Source organism: Dermacentor variabilis, chromosome 1 (genome assembly GCF_050947875.1).
Source record: "Dermacentor variabilis isolate Ectoservices chromosome 1, ASM5094787v1, whole genome shotgun sequence".
Taxonomy (NCBI): Eukaryota; Metazoa; Arthropoda; class Arachnida; order Ixodida; family Ixodidae; genus Dermacentor; species Dermacentor variabilis.
This window is the reverse complement of record NC_134568.1, coordinates 45962028-45981765: the sequence shown is the minus strand read 5'-3', so window position 1 is coordinate 45981765 and position 19738 is coordinate 45962028. Positions and strand designations below refer to the sequence as shown.

Here is a 19738-nt window from a genome sequence, read left to right as displayed (position 1 = left end):
CTCTAGCTTACGCTCAGTGGCACTGATATATATATACCGTCATGACACGTTTTTGAAATTGCTGACCGTAAACGGCGTACAAAGACAGCCCGCTCACAGCTTATATATGAACTCTGTGCCATCTTACCTGTGGGTGAGAAGCGCTTATTATTGTCATCACACACACACACACACACACACACACACACACACACACACACACACACACACACACACACACACACACACACACACACACACACACACACACACACACACACACACACACACACACAAACACACACACACACACACACACACACATATATATATATATATATATATATATATATATATATATATATATATATATATATATATATATATATTATAATCGTTACCACTATTTCCAACTCCTCTCATTTAATGCTGTGTTCGGCGCTTTGACCTTATAGCGTCTTGCCGCGTCCTGACGGAGGACGCTTGCGGCGCGTCAACCGCCGTATAAAGTGGCGGCATCGCAGCGATAACTGTGCGTATCGTCAAGTAAACAATTCACGTGCCTGAACAGAGGCTCGCCAGTGAAATACATGGTGTTTTTCAGTCGAGGCGTTCTAAAAAGCCTGGAAATAGGGCACGTGAGAAAGACGAGCGTTGAGTAGCTCTCTAGCCATAGTATATAGTGGACGCTGTGTAATGTAGTTAAGTGACTGAAATAACACGAAATATCTGCACCCTCTTAACTGGCGCATCTAAGTGCACGTCTTATCAAGATGTGTAGGCTTTTCAAAGCGCACATCCGCAACCGTTTGTATTGTCGCCGCACAATAAAATTAGAATCAGGATCACGGTGCGACAAAGACCAACACTGTATTCGGCGAGCCCACACGCCAACTTCCTCTTCAACCCCACAGTGGTGGTTGGTGCTGCCTGCTCCATGCTGCGCGCTTCATTTTCCTCTATACGGTATCGTTACCGCAGAGGAAAACGAAGCTACCCTTATATAGGTCGTACAAGACGCGCTGATATACTATAGGTGCTGCGACTGGGTGAATTCTATTGCTCATTTCACGTAGAAAAAAAAAAAGAAAACAGAGAGTTGCTCCGAAAGGCGGTATTTCGTTCTGAGTGTCTAATCGGTAAATCCAGTGGCTCACCGAAGCAGTATTTCTTTTTGCTCGTTACGAGTGAGAAATTTTTAGGAGCCCTTATAATAAAGCGCACCCGAAGAATGTCCCTCAGCCCTCCCCACAATTTTTTCTCTCTTTCATGCAAGCACGCGGACTGCGATGAAGAACGCGCTCATGTTATTGATATATTTCGCGCAATGAGTACGTAACAACTTGTGGATTGCTGATTGGCCGATTGCAAGTCGACGTCTCTTGTGCTTCACGCGCTAATGTAAAGCGACCTATCTGGAATGCAGCTCACGCTGATGTCCTAAGTACCGTTTCATTAAGCGCGCTCTTGTGCAGCCATTGCCAACGAAGCTCACGAACAGCAGCAGAATTTCACCATTGAGAACAGACTTTTTTCTTGCCTTGCTTGTTTGTTTCGTTCGTTACAGCTGTGATAGGGGCCTCTCGCGTTTTAATTCACCCCCTTTTCGCAATTACGAGCGCCGCCGAGGAAGCGATCTCACGACTGCTCGCTCGGCTGCACAGCGTGGGCCTCTTTCTCTCGGACAGTATGGCAATACCGCACCACCAAGCTGTTTTCCAGGCTGCACAGTACAACCGGAAAGAGCAGCGTCGTTGATGGCAGCCGTCGGAGGCGTATGTGTGCGCATCAAGTGGCATCAATAAATCTATTACATTACGCCTAACTGCCTGAGCAACTTCATTCGCTCCGCGAATTGTCTCTACTCTCTATGGGTCTTTCATTTTCCCCTATCCCAAGCCTATAGTATAAGCATGCGCGGACGCAGTCTGGCTAACCTTAAGAGGAGTTTTTTGCTATTTTATGTGGCATTGTATACGTGAGAATGCTAAACTGACTACGAAATGGAGCGCGATATTTGACGGACAGTTATTGTAACAATGTTTTGCGTTGATTGCGTCTTCTGAAAAGCACGCGCGGAGGACTGATGCGTGACGTCACATGACAGCGCACTGTCATGCGACGCTGCGTCGTTTTTCAGGACCTTGTGCGCCCGCGCGTCGACGCGCTGTTTCGAAAGCCTGGAGGCCGGCCTCACAACTTATGAAATCAGATTACTAAAACGTGTTGAGCAACGGCTGAGTTCGATACGTCGGGAATGAGACATCATGCAGCTTTTTTACCACCACATATCAACTGCGTCTCGTTTCGACGGTACGTTCTCGATAAAATTTTTCCTCATTGCTCAATCATCAGTCGGCCTTCCTCAATCTGCGTATACACGAAAATGTCGCATGGACAACTTGACCATCAAACAGAAGGACGCATTAGACAACAGAAAGCGCTTTGCGTTGTCTAATGCGCATTTATGCGTGTCAGGTCGTTCTGCCTGCGCTACAATAAAGCAAGAGATACCATACCAACAAACCCATATATCCACCCTCACTGGCATCAAAATTTCACATCAGGGCACCTTTGAGTGGTTGTGAAGGTAAACTGTAGCGGGCTTCAATTTCTTATATTACGCGACACTTCTACAGAGACCATATAATCAACTCATTATACTCATTGGCCACGCGTGATTTCGAGATGAAAGCGTGCAAAGGGAAAACTGTCTCTAGCACCAAATAAACATGCAGGATCCCAGGAAACATCACCTGCTAGGTTAGGAAGTGCGCTCGTTGAGTGTGATATGTTCTGTTTACTTCTTTCTCATGCGTGTTATTTTTTCAGACACTCATTTTCGCATAGCCTGTACAAGGCCTGTGCAAGTCCTGTACCACACGAACACACAATAGTGTCCATATACGACTTCTCAGCCTTAGCACTGTCTTATGTGATAATATACTTCGTACGACAATCTACCAAAATGGCCGCTCAATGCAACAAATGACCCGCCGTGGTTGCTTAATGGCTATAGTGTTGGGCTGCTAAGCACGAGGTCACCGGATTGAATCCCGGCCACGGCGGCCGCATTTCGATGGGGGCGAAATGCGAAAACACCGATGTGCTTAGATTTAGGCGCACGTTAAAGAACCCAAGGTTGTCCAAGTCCATTCCGGAGTCCCTTACTATGGCGTGCCTCATAATAAAATCGTGGTTTTAGAACGTAAAACCCTATAATTTCATTTTTAATGCAGCAAATGCTACTACAAAGCATTCCTGAAAACTAGGGCAGAACCACTACTTGAAATAACTCGCCTAGCTGCCTGAGCAATCGTAGAAGTGCAGTTAAAATGCGCAATAAAATGAAGCTCTATAATATACTTTGGACAATCGTTGCACAAAGGACAGCCAGCAATAGTTACCCAAGCTTTACGGTGTTCGATTTAGCGAGACTGTGACTGAAATTTCGACTGTGTCACCGCGCACCTGTTCCAGTGTTTGCGTAGCGGCCCGTACATCTCGCCACAGGTGAATTGTGTATTGAGATTTCAAATGGTCATGAGTGGTCGAACAAGGGATGCCTTTCTAGCCAACGTTTCGACAAGGTGACTTGTCTTCGTCAGGGCAACAACAGCTTTCCTTGGCTGCATACACATATCTCTTGTTGGATGAATATTATTAATTTGAAGTCTCTGTCTTCCTGTGAACTTCTGTCTTGTTTGGATGTTCAGGTTTCGTGCGACCAAGACACTGCGATAATATGCACGAGATTACAGTCAGAAACAACAACCACAACGTTACAACAAAAATTAAATTCTGGGGTTTTACTTGCCAAAACTACGATAAGCGGGGGACTCAGGGAATTTTGACCAGCTGGGGGTCTTTAATGTGCACCCAATGTACAGCACACGAGCACTTTTTGCATTTCGCCGCCTTCGAAATGCGGCCGCCATGGCCGGGATTCGATCGCGCTACCTCGTCCTTAGCTGCTCAACGCCATAGCCGCTAAGCAAGCACGGCGGGTCAACAAACGCAACGTGACCGAAACGTGAATAGCTTGCAACACGCTCACAGTATAGCCAGACTGCCATTTGTTGGTGTTTTTAGAGACTCGACGATAGGACCACAGCAGCTCTGAGACATATTGCACGCGTAGGTTCACTTCCACCAGGCACTCGACTGCGCTCTGAATTTCCCACTGTCAGTATTCTTTCACGCACCTTGTTCTCATAAGCAAGCTGTCAGTTGTGCGGATTGCAGAGCGTCCACATCTCCTGCGGAGAGCCGTCTGCTTCACATGCCGTGGACGCATTTGCCGCCGTCGAGGGTGCTCGTCACTGCACCGTAAGGGGCCATGCGGCAGTTGCACGGCTGGTATGGGAACCGCGACAGGCTAGCAAAGAGTTACCATGCACCTTTCTGTATAAAATTATCTTTTGCCGGTGCCTAGCCAACGTTTATATTCGATCTCGCGAGTAAGCCAACCATAACAAAGTGACTTTCATCTTTCATGACCTAGCTCAGAAATCCTGACGCAGATAAGTCGACGAACTAATACGAAGGAGTGAAGCGTAGGAAATGGCGGACATTAGTATCCTCATAGTAAACGGCTACAGTGCAATGTCGTGTTTTCAGTCCAAGCATATTGCTCTTGAAATGTTACTTTGGAGAGATATTGTCTGCATTTTTATCCCGCAAGCTTCGAGTACGCTTCTCTCTCAACAAGTATTGCTCCATCACGCAGGTGTATCATCACTCACTGGCGCCATCGGGGGACATCGTGAAGGCGAGCACCTAGAGGTAAGGGAGGCCGGGCCGTTCACTCTTTCCATCTTCTCCTCTATGGAAGTGGAGGACCCCTTGAAGTCGCACCTCCATATTTGTTCGGCTTAAACAATGTAACTAACAATCCCTGAAGCAGACGCACATTACGTGTTAGCATCCTCCACGCTGAAGGCGTGAAATGATGCGCGCATGTCCTTTCCGCGCTATAGGTTTAATACGAATATTACGGAGCATTTGTCCAGTGCTTGCAAGACGCATCGCGCCGTTCAAGATCACAAGGAACATCTTGACAGTCTTGAGAAGCGCAGGCTTTCAAAGAAGCTGGTTCCGCTCCCATATATAGACGAGCCATATCGAGACGAATGCTACCGATGGCGGGTTCAAGTCATCTGCGATGTCTCTCAACAGTGACGCCCCGCGCATCTCAAAGGGAACTGTACTTGCACGCAACGGCGATGGATCTTCGCACACGTGCGTAATGTGCCGTGGTTCGAGGAATATATATGGGAGTCCCGAGGACAGCGTTACCTTGTTTCAGGTTCGCTGTCTCTGTGCTACACCGCGCGGCGAGCTTTACGCGTACCGCGGACGCACAGGCGCGCGGTCACGAGCCGATCGTTAGCCGCTGCAGGGGCCGCCGCCGCCAACGTTCTCGCCAGGACTCCGTGTGCACTCGCATTGCAGGCACGGTCGTCGTCGACGACCGGGCATGCCGTTGTACATACACACAGCACCGGTATACTCGTGAGGCGAGCACGCCGGGCAGAAAAAAGACGGAAGTCCTCTAGACGAAAAACCAGAACGGCGGTTTCGGCCGGTCGAACAGCGCGCGGTGCCCAGCGTCTCGGCGTCGCACACGTTCTTTCTTTACTTTTGTTTTCCCCTTACGTTTTTCCCGAGGCGCGTCGAACGCATGATTGGCTTCTCTTGTTGCTGGAAACCAGCGACTTCCTCTGGCCGCACATATGCGACGCGACGGCGGCAGGCCATTCTGCTTCAAGGATATCTATCGTTACGAAGTTGTAGTGTATAGAGACGATGCGGCTGCCACCGCCGCTTGTGACACAGTCCACCGAAGCCACCTTCCTGTCCAGGCGCCATTCTCGACGTCATTCTGAAGCCACAGAGTGGTCGCGGCACCGTTACAACGTCTCGAAGACTGCAATCCAAATTGTGGCCCCCGACGGAAATCCCCAACGCTAATCTGTCGCGGTGTGGTGTTGTAAGCGAGGCGAACATGCGCTCCCCTCGATAATTACGCTTGGGCCTGGCGGATTGTGACAGAAGGTAAACGAGAAATAAAACGTCATGTCGGTCCTATAGAGCGAGTTGCTGAGAATGTACTTCGGGAAAAGATGGACAGAACGAAAGAAAGAAGGAAAGAAACAGAGGCGTCGTGTACACCAGCGATTTCCAGTTTTAGGAAAGCGCCAACGGAGTTGTGCCCTGTTCCGTTAGCGCTTGTGTTGAAGGAAGTATGAGAGTGCCAATGGCCCGACGAATTGTTCGCAGAAGCGTTGAAAAGAAAAAAGAAACGCTTATCATTCAACATTTGTTCAAGATGCTCAAAAGCAATTTCTTTCTTTACATTAAACTTTGCGCATAGCCCGTGTCAGCGCGTATTATCTTGCACAGGAGGCGAAAGAACAGAGATGCTATTCGTCCTCCTCTTTGAGCGACGGTCAATTCTTTCTGTTTTGTGTACCACATAGCCGCGGCGGCTCTGATGCTCAAACGGGTGTCGTATACGTACTGATCTATGGTATTAAAGTCGTAGGTTCCTCACGAACCCACTGTACAAATTTCATATATACGCATTCTGCAGTTGCGAACATTGGCGGCAGTGGAGTCGACGCTAAACATAAAAAGTTAAGATCTATTTAGGCCACCCTGAAACTCCTTTCATTGAAGTTTTAACGCCTTCTCTCCCTCCGCTTTCGTCACTGCGAGCACACAGTACGGAGTATAAGAGACTTCCAACACACCGCGTTTATTACCCAGCGGCGATGGTCAGCCAGTCATGGTTAACTGCGCTGCAGCTTTCCTACCCACTTTTTTTCCCCGATGCGCTATAGTGAACATACAGGGAAAGTATAGTTACTGCGGGAAACGGCGGCTTTCAGGTTCTGCATCGGTGCAGTACAATGAATATAGCAAATAAGCATTGCAAAAAGCTAAATAAACGCAGGAGATTAAGAGACCAAAGAAATGCTCTAGGGGTTCCTTGATGCTCAATATACGCCCTCTCGCAGTGCTTGCAAACACTGGAATGCAACTTGTTTTGCTCTGACAGGAATGTGGTCCACTCAAATTGCCCGCTAACTTAAGCGGGCACGAAACACAACGGCAAGACCAATGCAAAAACCCGCAGATTTCCAAAGCTTTTCGCTCGCAGTTATATATAATCACAATTTCAGACATAATTTTCGCCCTAGAAATACCCGATAAGTTATACGTACGCGTGTTCGACGCTTGATGCACGTTTACTGTACACGAGAGCGCAAAGATCGATGTCCCATACGTTGAACGCAGGCGAAAACGCACTTCTTTCGCGGCAAAGTTGACTGCGAAGACACGATAACGGAAAGTTTCTTGGGGCGCCGCATATATGGCCCCCCGCTGCCACGGCGCATATACGCGAAGGCGTTGCACCGCACACGTTCTCGGAGCGCGTGACAAGGACGAAAGAATGGCAAAGAAAGGTTTGTGATGCCGATAGGGTCAGCTGACGAAGGTATCTTAGGGCTCCCTTACAGCTGATAACGCAGACTGTGTACAGCTCACTGCGTATACAGCGTGGTGCGCTATACAGGCGCTACTCTCTAACTATAGGGGCGGCTTAAAAGCAGTTCGAGCCGCTCTTGCTTACTGGAGAGGTTACGGGAAACGCGGCCCCTGCAGGGACGGCATTCACGAAGGATCTCGTTCCTACGAACTTGTTTGCCGGCTGCTTTGGTATCACGCGTATGCCGTCCACTTTTAGCCATTTTTTTTTTTTGCGAACCGTTCTTTTGTAACAGCCGGCTTTTAATATAAAATCAGAGCTCAAGACCTGGAGACGGCTTCGTGAAGCCTTTTCAGCAAGCCACCTCGATCGGATACGTGCATACATGTGGTTTTAGAAGTTCGGAAGATTGGGGAAAGGTGAAGGGGGTTGGGCGCTTGAGTTTGACTCAGGATTTTCTCCCCTGCTATACCTACACCACTTGTTTCGGTAGTTCGCCATTGTCGAGACGGCTATTATCAGTTTTCGTCAGTCATAGCGGCTTAGTACGTATATAAGTGAACTGGGGCAGCATAAAGGCACATGCTTTCAACTTCGCCGCCTGACACCTTAATTAAATAGATCCCTCGAGGCGCCGTTGGTGATTGAACGCGTTCCGTCCTGACCGCGTCGATCGAGAATATTGAAAATGTTCTGCTGTTCTTGGGTTTTAGGATTTTCTCCGGTTTTATTCACTGAGCTCTGAGCTACAAACAGAAATGAGTCCTTGTCCTGTACTCTTTGTGCGTTTTTCTTTCCTTTCTAATTTTCTTTTCAATGTGATGCACTACTTCGCCTCGCACAGACGGACTCGGTTCCCTTTTATGCATACGCAAATTACACGTCCTAGTAGCGGCAAGGAAAGAGCAGACAAAGTTTATTAAAGTTTAGAGAGCAACCAATGTTTATTTGAGAAAAATAAACGTAAATAATACGCAACCTTTATGGGTAGGGTTGGTCGAATAGCGAAGTTTCCAAATCCAATTGAACAAGAATATTTGAGAAAAATTACTTGTCAATATCGAAACGAATATCCATTTTATTATTTCGAAAAAGAAAGAAAATGTGCAATTAGTCCGTTTGGTTAAAAAAAAAAGAAGTCGGGTTCGTAGGCATCATTTGATACATGCTGCACAACGTTTCGTTTTCGCGCACCCTTATTTACACCGATTTAGCGAATGGAACTAGTCGGTAAACTTAAGGGCACGTGAAATATTCGGGAGAGAAATGTGGACCCTATGCCGAAAACCAAAAATTTATTCCACCGGCTAGTTCTGCTGGACGTACGCCCTATACAACGTGACGCATTCCGTTCACTTGGCTTCGCAACCTTGCGCTGTGCCAGTTCTATCAAAAGTTGTGAGGCGAATCCCTGACCTCGCAGAGAAAGAGTGGCATACTTTGATGAGCCAGGCGGCGTGTAGTAGCTTCATCAGCGAGGCCGTTACAGGCACTTTGTCATCTTTGCCCTGCTTCAGCTGCAACGCGATCCTGTCAGCTATCGTACCCATTGCACGAATCTGGTCTTCGTTTCATATTTGAGCATACTCTTTGAGGCTAAACCGACGTCGCTGTTTTTTCAAAAGGCAGGAGTCGTTAATAATTCATAATAATAAAATGAACGCAGAAGACCTCTTGCAGCCCAAGTGAGCCGTGCGGCACAAGCCCGAATTCGCGAAATTTAGTAGCCGCGAATATGCCCAATGTCCCAGATTCGCGAACAATTCGAGTAGCAAAATTATAGCGTATTTACAGTATATTTAATATCGACCTCGACAGGACGTCCTGAGAAGCGAGTAGCTCGTAAACGAGAAACAACTACCTCCCAGGAGGACCATGAGAATGGTAGCAATTAAACGAGGGAGCAGCACGTCACCGCATGCACGTATAGTGTTGTGTTCGTTGAAGGACAGAAGTATGATACTACAGTAGTGTACATTGTTTTGAAAGGATGAAAACATGGGGAGACTGGCCAAATAATAAATCGAAAAAACAAATTTGTATACAGGGTGTCTGAAAGTGAGCCATTATGATTGGATGACCGGAAACTACTGAGCAGAAATTATCTGTTCCCTGCTTTGGCTCAGGAACTGCGGCTATCCTGCACCAGAATTATTCGGAACACTAGACCTCAGTTTCTCGTTTGCTCTCCCGCGTGGCTCCAGAAATTTGGAGGACGCTTAAGCTTCGCCTTTAAGAGTGGGACACGATAACATCCAAAGATCCCTGGCTGCTTTTCACGCTTCCGGGCGAGTGCAGCGTATGTACCGGGAAACGATGGCGGCCAACACTATGCGAAACGGGGCCCCTTGCGTGGGCCGATCTCCTGTTATTAACGTGATAGCGTTAAGGGGCCTGTGCCGCAGAAAACCGACGTTGGCGTTCCACGTCCAGCGTTGACCGTTTTTTCACGATAGATCATTCCGAAGGATGTATACTCAACCATTTTTATATCACCAATGTTTCTCACACCTTGTCTTTCTTTCTTTACGAAGTTATACCTCGGAATTTTGAGAGTGACAGCCCGCTAACAAATGTCATGAAAAAGAAAAAGCACCGACAGCGCATACCTTTTATGTCGTATCTTCTCAGACTAAAAATATTAAAAGTGCGAAACAATAACAGGAGATCGGCCCGCGCAAGAGGCCGCGTTTCAAACAGAAAGCTCGCCTTCGTGCATAGGCTTCGCCGCCAGCGTTTCCCGGTAAACATTACGGTTACATAAGCTGCAGTTGCCGGGAAGCGTGAAATGGTAGCTCGGGGATCCTTGAATGTTATCGCGTTCCACTCTTAAAGCCGAATCTTAAGCGTCCTGCAAATTTTGTTTCGCAGTTTTAGTATTTCAGTGTGAGAAGATATGACATAAAAGATAAGCCCTGTGAGTGTTCTTTTTTTTTTTTTGTCAGGACATTTGTTTGTGGGCTGTCATTTCCAAAATTCCGAGGAATAACTTTGTAAAGAATGAAAGACAAGCTGCGAGCAACTTTGGTGATCGAAAAGCGGTTGGGTATGCGTGCTTCGGAATGATGTTTGGCGAACAGATGGTCGGCGCTGGACGGGGGACGCCGACACAGGATTTTGTGCGACACGGGGCCCTTAACGGTTAATAAGCGTTGTTACAGCTTATATACGAAAGAAAGGAATGTGTATTAGACAAGTTTGAGTAGTGAAATCTCTGTAGCAAATACGAATCGTAGAGCAAGGGCTTTTCGATTCGTACCGAAAATTTCGAATTTTCGCACCGCCCTACTTATGGGATTTCCCGTTGGGGGGGGGGGGGGCTGTTAGATTAAGTCTATTGTCTTGCTCCTCAGTAGGCGTAACAGCGAGCTTTCGTAGACGGCATCTCGGCGGTCCGTCTCGTAAAGATCCAGTCGGTTAATATAACGACTGATATCTGTAGCACAAACAAAAAGGCCCGATATTTCGCAGTGAGGATGGGCTACGACACGTCCACAGCAGGTGGTTGCTGGGAGCATGTTGAAACGATGTTATCGCCACTGAGTTTCCGCTGCTACAATTATTCAATCAAACACTCCACGCCATGGTTCCGGCATTCTTATCGCGCTTAATTGTCTGTAGTTTGCATCCGGGCGTTTGGACACGAACTGATCCTTTGGCCATGATGTACGCGTCTGGCTGCTTTGTGCGCTTGTTGTGGATTGCCTTTCCTTATTTCATTTCAATCAGTTCAGCTGTAGTCAGTCTTTTCTGCTTGTTTCTGAAACCCCGACAAAGCCGTATAAGTAGGAATATCTCGACGCTGAGTTGGCGAACAAGACCTGTTTCTCTTGAAGGCAGATTTCGAACGACCACCTAACTCAAAAGTAATTAGAGGACAGATCTGGTTAACGCGCAAGTAGATAGAGATGCTCTATAAACACGAAACGACGCTTACGTACAGGCGGTGATGTGTTATACGACTTTTTTATGAACATCAGAAAAGCTCTGTTTTTGAGCATCGGTATATCGTTGCACAATCAACCGTTGTGCCATGAAATCTCCTTTAGGGTTTCAATGAAATAGAATACTTTTTTTCCCGTAGGTCTATAATCTGTCGGAGCACACGAGTGTCGTGGATCCCGGGAAGACAATGCGACAGAGAGAAAAACACTGCTCGCGGAACGGTAACCGGGTATCGGGGAATGACACCTAAAATGAAGATCGTAAATCAAGTAAAGATCAGAAATGCCTTTCGAAGATCATGACTTGAGCCAATTAATCAAAGAAGTTAGACGTATAGGCAACAAGACGGCTGAGACGAGAAGGCTGTTGACATCCGGGACATTTCCAGCGCTTAGGTATAAAAAGGAACACCTTAGGCTTATAAAGCACCCAGATGACGGCGTGACGGAAAGGACGCTGTCCTGCCATCTTTTCTGTATGTCCTCCTAAAAGGTGTCTCCTTTTTTTTCCCAAAGTGTTGGACATGTCTCAGATGTCTTAGTTCTAGCTAGCCCAGCTTTCTGAATTAAGCACTGCGAGCCTGGCTGCGTAAACTGTAACACTTGACAATATACAGGATCGTGGTCCGCCTTATTTCGCTTTCATCGGCTCGCGCCATTTCAAGTGCGTGCGCGCGCATCACTCCTTCCACTTTGCCCGCGGTGTTCTGTAAGTGAGCGTCTCGCAGCCGAAATCGGCATCCGTGCCTGAGGTGGCCGCGGGCGCACACCGCGGGCGAACCGCATTCCAGCCTTCGTTCGGGAGAAGACGGACTGCCGTCGTGCACTCGCATCCAGAGGGCCAGTCGCCGGCACGCTCCTTAAGGGCCCGAGAACAGTGTCAACGACTGCTGTTGCTCCCGCGTATTGGAGCCGCCCTGCCGTACTGGGGCCTGCGTCTTTCCGCAATTTCCGGGGGGGGGGGGGGGGGGGCGTGAGTCAAATATTTTCTGTCCGGCGCATGGGAGCGTTTCCCGGGGGCAGCGGCCGGCCTGGTGCACGGACGCTCGCCCAGGAAGTGGACGCGAGGCCACGGCGAACTGCGGAAGTTCTGTCGCTATAGGTTCCCCATCGTATGCGGTGCGACTGAGGCCGGTAGAGCTGTGGCAGCCGCGCAGGACACGGTCGCGGAGATCCGACGCGTTGAGAAGCCGCCATACACGTGCAGACGCGTCAGTGTGCACAGCCCGCGACTCCGCTGGTGCGGGCGCAGCGCAAGTGAGGCAGCGCTGGTTCACGCGCACACACACAGTCTGTAGCAAAAGCTTATTTTACATTATTTTTCTTAATAATAATAATAATAATAATAATAATAATAATAATAATAATGAAGAAGAAGAAGCTAATAATTTCCAATCACATGTACATGATGGCGGAAGCAGGCAGTAAGAGGTGCGGGACGAATCGGTAAGCTTAACAAAGCCGCGAGCTCCCCCTTTGGTGAGCAGGAGACTACCCGTACGTCATTTACATAAAAGAAAAAGGAAAGCATAAGAAGTGCGAAATACAATGCCTACAACGCCTACAAATACAATACAACGCAGACTGAACTTCGAAGTATTTCTAAAAGTGCAGATGAGTGTAGAAATGAGGGTAACTAGCCTGCTACATGCTCCACTACGTTTCGCTAAATATCGAACAGTCCCTCTTCTTGGTAACTACAGTGACATTTTATTGCGATAGCAATTATATGGACACTCCAGGCTCCGTTGCTGTGGGTTTCCGTATATAGTGTAAGTGCGCTGTATAGGTGCGAGGGAAAGCTTGCGAGGGTGAGCCGAGAAGGATGGTAGCTCGGTGGCGTCTTCCTGCGCGCGAAAGGGAGGAAGGAGGGGATGCAGCGCGCAGACTTATCGTGCGCGCTAGGGCGGGAGCAGGAAGACATGCGCGGTCTTGGAAGGGGCGGGGGCTTAGCGTGGGTCTCCGGCCGCGGCTGCGCGCCTCCTATCGTGGAGGCAACCTGCGGTTCGTGTCTTCTCGCGCTCGCAGATATCCTGCAGTGGCCCCAGCGCACATGATCAGTCGGACCGCGTAATTTTAGACTTCACCATAACTGGGATCAGTCCACGAAAACAGCGAGATGGGCTCACATACCACAATATGGCTGGACTCGGAAAATAACACTTCGGATTAAGAATTATGAATCCGCTGCGGTCAGTATTGCGCACACAGAGGGAGTGGATTAACACGCCCCACATCAGCGGTGGCAGAACGCTCTCGGTCACATCGGCCGTATTTAAGGAAGTGTCGGTAAGCAGCCAGTCAATCGCAACTGTGCCCATGAAATGAGAATGTTCTTCCTGAAAAAAAAAAAGAGAAATAAAACACAAGAAAATTGGCGGGAACGTGTGACAAGGACGGAACTCGAAACATGTGGACACCGAGACTAAAAAAAAAAAAAAAAAAAAAAAAAGAACAGGAAACCAGAAGAAAAAATTAAGAAAGGAAAAAAACACGCGCGACATTGTAAGAAATCCTTTTGGATGCGAGCTGAAATCAACTCTGGTTGTGCTCTACGAACTTCGGAAACACATAGTGAGTGTTTGTTTAGGCTCTATAGGCTTCTTGAAGAATGAGAAGCCAATCTTCCACAGTGGGTATATGCGCCATCAGTGAAGGTAAACGAAACGAACCAAAAAAATAAATAAACTGAGTACGAAACAAAATGAAACGAAATAAACTCCTGGCAGCCGTAATTCTTGCTTGGGGTCAACCGTGTGAAGATGAAGCCCGGTGTCTGAAGTGCTCCATTCCTGCGTCGGTAACGGATGCCCACCATTTACTTTGGATGTGTTACGGGGTGAAGACAGTTCGCGAAAATGTACTTAGAGGTGTGAAGTTAAAAAATGTGCAACCTGAAACCTATGGATCAGGGACAACACGTTCTATAGGTCGCTTTTGGTGTATCTGCATGAAGCTGGCTTTCAGGCTTATATTTAATTTCATTGCAAGTTATGCGACGTGGCAACCCACTCGAGCTAGAGATAGAGAGAAACAGAGAGACTATTCGAAAGCAGCCAGTTAATTGCCTGCGATCACCACCGGTTGTCTTTTTGTCCTGGACGCTCTCTTCTAGCGGTCGCTCCTTAGCCTGTCCTATACGTGACATGCAAGTCAGCCTGTTCATCTACGACAGACGTATTATCACCGCTGACCTTCGCGCCTTTCGACTTGCCTAGCTACAACGAGTCTTAAGTCAGGTTGCTGAAATAGGACTGCTGCAGTGTAGGAGTGCTACACGATAGCCTGCTAAGTCTTCGAAGTGGTCTCGTTGTTTCTAGCACGCGTTTCGTTTTGTTCCAGCTTTCGAGCCCAGTCATACCGCTTCGAGGTACTGATATGCATGGGAAGAGCAACGGTCAGAGGGAACAGCAATATTTTGGGTCAGTATTCACAAAACGCTCTTACGGTAGAATTATTCAAAAGAGCAGATTGCAGCCGATCCTGATGCTGTACATACAATCAGGGAAGGAATCCGGCCAATGCTAAAAAAGAACCTACGAACGAAGCGCTTTGTGAACACGTCCCCTTGTATATAGCGGTAGTGCGCGCGAGAACTGCCATGTTCTGCTGAGGTATAACGTGTTGGGCGAGTCGGCAATGGTATTGGAGCAGGGTATAGCTAGCAAATAGAAAAGGGAACAGAAAAGCGACAAGACTCTCGGTGAAAAAAAGCACGCCAATCGCAGTCTGGACGAATAACGAAATAACGGGACGTACTTCGAGAATTGCTGACGCAAGACAGTTATTTTTGTGCCTTTGGGCTGCTAAAAGCTAATCTTCGTCGCTAGTGTGTAATTTTGAAGTAAACTGAACGGACGTTTATGGAAACGAGCAAACTGACGTGTTCTCCTTCTCTCCTGGCATAGCGTCTCGTCGCCCGCTCTGCCATTCTCCAGTCGCTGCCTGAGTGACGAGACTCTCTCGCTGCGGGAGCAGGGGGCACTGTCTTTCGTCTGGTGATATTGTATATTAATCTAAAAAATTTGGAAGGCGATTCAAAACCTAGTTGACAGCGCGCTGGAGCGACGTTTGATGAACCTCAATTAGAAGTTAAATCTCCTTCCAAATATTTGTCGTCGTCGTCGTTGTCGTCATCATCGTCACATTCATCATCATCATCACAGTCATCATCATCACAGTCATCACATATTCAGTGGCCCAAATTACACATACCCAAAGGCCCAAGTTACACATACCTAGTGACACATAAACAGTGGCACCTGCGGGAACATACTCAGTGGTACATAACCAGTGGCACCCAGCGGGAACGTACTCAGTGGTACATGCACAGTAATCTCAGGGGCACATTCCAATTAATGTCAGGGGCACCTACCCTGTAGTATATAGCCAGTGGCCCATACCCAGGGGCACTTACCGAGTAAACGAGCGGGCACATACCTAGGGGCATATGTCCAGTAGCTTCAGGGGCAAATGCCGTGTGGCACATAGCCAGGCCCCCATACTCAGAGCAATGCCTCCTTTACTAGATGCCTGCCGCGTGAGCCGAGAAGCTGGTTCCTGCCCCTTTCCTCTTTACTCTTCCCCACACGGGTTAACCCGGGTCGGCTGCGAGCGCTAGCTGCGGTGGCCGCTGCAAACCTAAATCACGTAGCCATGCCTCCGAGATTTTAGCGGCGTCTGATGCGATCCCGGAGGCACAAGACCCACAGTCTCTCGTCAAGCCATTGGTCGAGCGCGCGCCAGCCTAGTAATCGTCACTTCCTCCGCAACAGGAAGTGGGTCGGCTGCGAGCGCCGTCTCTCCGCGACTACCCTGAACTACGGGAACCTCCGCTCCAATAGGAAGACTAGCGACGCGGCAGGCATCTAGTAAAGGAGGCATTGCTCAGAGGCACATACCGAGTAATCCCAGGGGAACATACCCTTTGGTACCCCTCCCCCCCCCCCCCCCATACCGAGCAACCTCAGAAACACATACCCATTGGCAAATACCGAGCGACCTCAGAAACACATACCTATTGGCACCCCCTCACCCCCCCCCCCCCCACACACACACACCGAGCAACCTCAGAAACACATACACATTGGCACATGCCCTGTGGTCTCAGTGGCACTTATATTTACACTGCACAATTTCCGGGATCGGCCCACGCAAGAGGTTAGAAGCGCATGCCCAATATGAAGAAGTGGGGGTAACGCACCAAGAACGACTTGTTTTTTTAAAAATGCGCGCAGGTCAACATCTGGAACACGGCGAACGGATGGAGCGCGTCTAACGTGCTGGCGTTTCGGTTTGCTTCGGCTCTGCTTTAATTGCGATTACAGGCGCGTGAAACGCATTCTCGTCGACAGATACATTTATTTGGCTTGAAAATTATTAAGTGTCATTTATTAAAAATTATTTATTTTGTTTGGCTTTTCATATTTATTTATGAAAGGAAATTGCAAGCGCATTCATATCTACACGCTAATGGCGCTGCGAGCGTCTGCGACAGCTTTTTTTTGGGAAAAGACCTATAACGATTTTCTGCTTCCATATGCAGTCGCAAATGGCAGACGTCTAAAATGATTCTCGTCTCCAATTTCCGTAATCTTAAACTCTCGCAAATTTATTGCAATACAAAAAAAGCGTGACAACACGACGAGGGTGGGACTCGAACCCACGCGGGCAGAGCCCAATGGATTAGCAGTCCATCGCCTTAACCACTCGGCCACCTCGCCAGAACAAGCACTCAATGGATTCAAGAGTACCAGTATGAAGTGCAACTTGAACCCATGCACAGTCGTTTAGTATACTCCACCGCCTTAATATCCCTGCCACATCACCAGGATACTAGACAGCATTCGCAAGCAGCCAGTGAATTGCCTGTGTCTGCATTCGGCTGTCTTTTTGTCCTGGATGCTCACTTCTAGCGGACGAGGTTGCGGGATCGAATCCTGGCCACGGCGGCCGCATTTCGATGGGGGCGAAATGCGAAAACACCCGTGTACTTAGATTTAGGTACACGTTAAAGAACCCCAGGTGGTCCACATTTCTGGAGTCCTCCACTACGGCGTGCCTCATAATCAGAAAGTGGTTTTGGCACGTTAAACCCCATAATTTAATTTTTTTAACTTCTAGCTATCGCTTCTTAGCCTTTCCTGTACGTGACATGCAAGGCTGTTCGCCTGCCGCCATCGTAGGCTTTTGGCTGGCCCGAGTCTTTCGACGTGACAGCTTCACTGGCACAAGGTTCTCATGTCTTCTCTCATGTCAGCCGTGGTCTGTAGCAGGACCTTTTCATTTCCCACAACAAGTTCATTGTTACGCATTAAGGGCTGCCGGCGTTCCGAAAACACTGTTGTCTAGTGAGGCCGGTGTCGATACTTTCTTAGCGTCCAAAAGCAGCTTGGACGCCACAACCATCCAGGCTTCTTCTCCACCGACACTGCCTGGTCAACAGGGTGTTGGCCTGGTGCAGCATGTTCTCAAGCATCAAGTCCGCGCTTAGCTCTAGAGACGCCAGTAAACTGTTCACGTCTATGACTTTTTCATAAAGGACGAACGCCAGTCGCCCATCCTCCTTCCTGAACCTATGCAGCAACCAGTGAACTTTCATTTTAACGCCCACGTTAGGATGATTGAGCGTATCCCTTCTTCTCAAAGGGAAGCTCCGCCTGTTTCTTGAGCACTTCAGCTACCTTCAGCTAAGACCACACGCACGCTTGCCGACGCGCGCTAGCTCGCGTCCGCGTGCCCACGCATGCGCAGACTGTGCGTCACAGCTCGTACGCATGGAAGCGCGACGCGATCCCGGCGATCCGCTTCTCTCGGATATCCCGCGCTGGGGCCCCTATGGCTGCCTCGCATCGGCGCGTCTGGCTACGCAGCTACGGCGTGGTACAATCAACGCTCAGTGAGGCAGATTTATGCTATGATTTATGCTATTCTTTTCTTTTGTGCTGATTTAAAGCTCTAAACATAACAATTATGTTTATAGATATTGGAGCATTTTTGAGACACTCTCAATTACAAAATATGAAGTAGCGTCTGCCAAGGCAACTATGAGTGAGCCCAGTGAGAGCGCGCTGTGGCGCGTCTCTCGTAGATGTAAACCGCCATTCCTCGCGAGACTTGGCAGGCGCGTATTGACGCGAGCTTGCGCGCATCGGCGAGCGTACGTGTGGTCTAGCCTTTAAGATTTCTCTGAGCTTCTTGTCGCGCTCGCACATCAGTAACACAACTCACTGAAAAGCGGAGGAGGATGGCGCTGGCTACGGGGTGATCCACAGGTAAGAATCCACCTCAGCGCCTCCTCTTAGAGTGCGGGAACAAATATGCTACAGAGTTAAACGCAACGTGAGCAGGTCTCACGCTACCAACACATATGAAGGCGAATGTGAGGAGCAGAGGTTGAATGCTAGCGCTACACCAAGGTCATAGCGCACCGAATGAGCATACTGATTACATCTAATGACTGGTTATGTCTAGGGTTATTTGCTAAACGTCACCACTCGCTGAATAATTCGTTATTCTTAAGAAATTTCAGAAGCAGGCGAAACACATGTCTCCTGAAAATCTATTATCCCCCTAGGAAGAGTAAATTCCCCACGACAGCGCACAGAGCGACTCTACGCTTCAGTGCGTCAACGAGAGTATTGAGCTTGTCCCCGAATTCTGGAGAGTTTGATGAGTAATATGTTTAATAATAAATAACAAGTAACAACCGTGGTAGAACGGACATGTTGGTTATGTCGATAGTTCCGTGTTATGTCGCCCCACCTGTTCGCGTTGGCTGCGTAGAAATACGGGGAAATAAGAAAGCCTGCTCCTCGCTTTCTCTTTCCTGTATATATGTTTTCAAAAGAAATAATAATTAGAAGAAAGTTTCCTCTCAACTGAGTCCTTTGATCACGCTTAGTTGGCACGGTGGAGACCACAAGGCGCCAGGTACACAGTTGTATCTTCGATAGTGGCACAGTGTTTTGAGGTACTCTCACCATCAGCTTGTAGGCTAGTGCTTGGCACCCATGAGGTACATGCTACAAGAAATGTCCTGCTTTCCCTTACTGCTCAGTGTTACCATTGCTGGTCTTCCTGAAGTGATGATGACATGCAATGTACAAGTATCTATCCGTGTCCATATACGCCGATGATATCTGTATTTGGTTGAGCGGTTACCGGCAATAATTCAGACTCGCGTACTAAATATTGCTATATTTGCCGTAGGCAGGCAATGCGCTGTGCCAGCTGCCGGGGAGAGCCTGCGGGATGTTTGGCGCGTTGTTGCTTACCTTGAGAGTGAGCGAAATTTATTGAAACATATATGGCTGTATTG

The 19738-nt window shown here is 48.3% G+C and overlaps 1 protein-coding gene and 1 non-coding gene across 4 annotated transcripts in view; one reads left to right on the top strand and one right to left on the bottom strand.

Annotated features, from left to right (window-relative positions):
- The window catches only part of Cad99C (cadherin 99C), a 269869-nt gene that overhangs the window by 87479 nt on the left and 162652 nt on the right, over positions 1 to 19738 (top strand). For 2 of the 3 annotated variants that reach the window (XM_075687060.1, XM_075687058.1), the window contains exon 2: positions 4709 to 4764. The exons of the other annotated variant lie outside the window; for it this stretch is intronic. The gene's annotated coding sequence lies outside the window, so the exon portion shown is untranslated. The remainder of the gene's footprint in view (positions 1 to 4708; positions 4765 to 19738) is intronic. 3 annotated transcript variants of the gene reach the window in all.
- TRNAS-GCU (transfer RNA serine (anticodon GCU)) lies at positions 17060 to 17141 on the bottom strand. The gene has a single exon. It is a non-coding gene; the product is annotated as a tRNA-Ser (tRNA).